This window comes from Buceros rhinoceros, unplaced genomic scaffold (genome assembly GCF_000710305.1).
Source record: "Buceros rhinoceros silvestris isolate BGI_N320 unplaced genomic scaffold, ASM71030v1 scaffold13872, whole genome shotgun sequence".
Classification (NCBI taxonomy): Eukaryota; Metazoa; Chordata; class Aves; order Bucerotiformes; family Bucerotidae; genus Buceros; species Buceros rhinoceros.
The window spans coordinates 18,474-19,048 of NW_010397255.1; positions in this window are offsets into that span (position 1 = coordinate 18,474).

The window sequence follows — 575 nt, forward strand, 5'->3', positions numbered from 1 at the left end:
CCATGGCCTCGGCTCCCTGCATGTGGAGAAGGCGTGTGCCAGCAATATGCAACGACTGCTGAAAATGGGCCCTGGGCAGCAACGTGGGGCTGTTAGACTCGCCTTTGCTGGGGACCTTTCCCTTAGCCTTCCTGTTGCATCATTGCATCCCTTAAGAGCTGCTGCCGGCAGCCCCCAGCCTGCGTCCCCCTCCATAGTGCCCATGGCCTCGGCTCCCTGCATGTGGAGAAGGCGTGTGCCAGCAATATGCAACGACTGCTGAAAATGGGCCCTGGGCAGCAACGTGGGGCTGTTAGACTCGCCTTTGCTGGGGACCTTTCCCTTAGCCTTCCTGTTGCATCATTGCATCCCTTAAGAGCTGCTGCCGGCAGCCCCCAGCCTGCGTCCCCCTCCATAGTGCCCAGGTTTTGGTACTGCCCTTTGGTTTGGGACCTCCCTACCCGCTGCAGCTTTTCTGCTCCACAAGTTCTCTGCCCAGTGGTCCCAGACCTCTCCTCGCCCATGCCGGACAGGATTAGGCTCCCTTGAGCCATCTGGTCCCTGCAGGAGACCCCGGCTCAGCTCCCTGCTAGCCC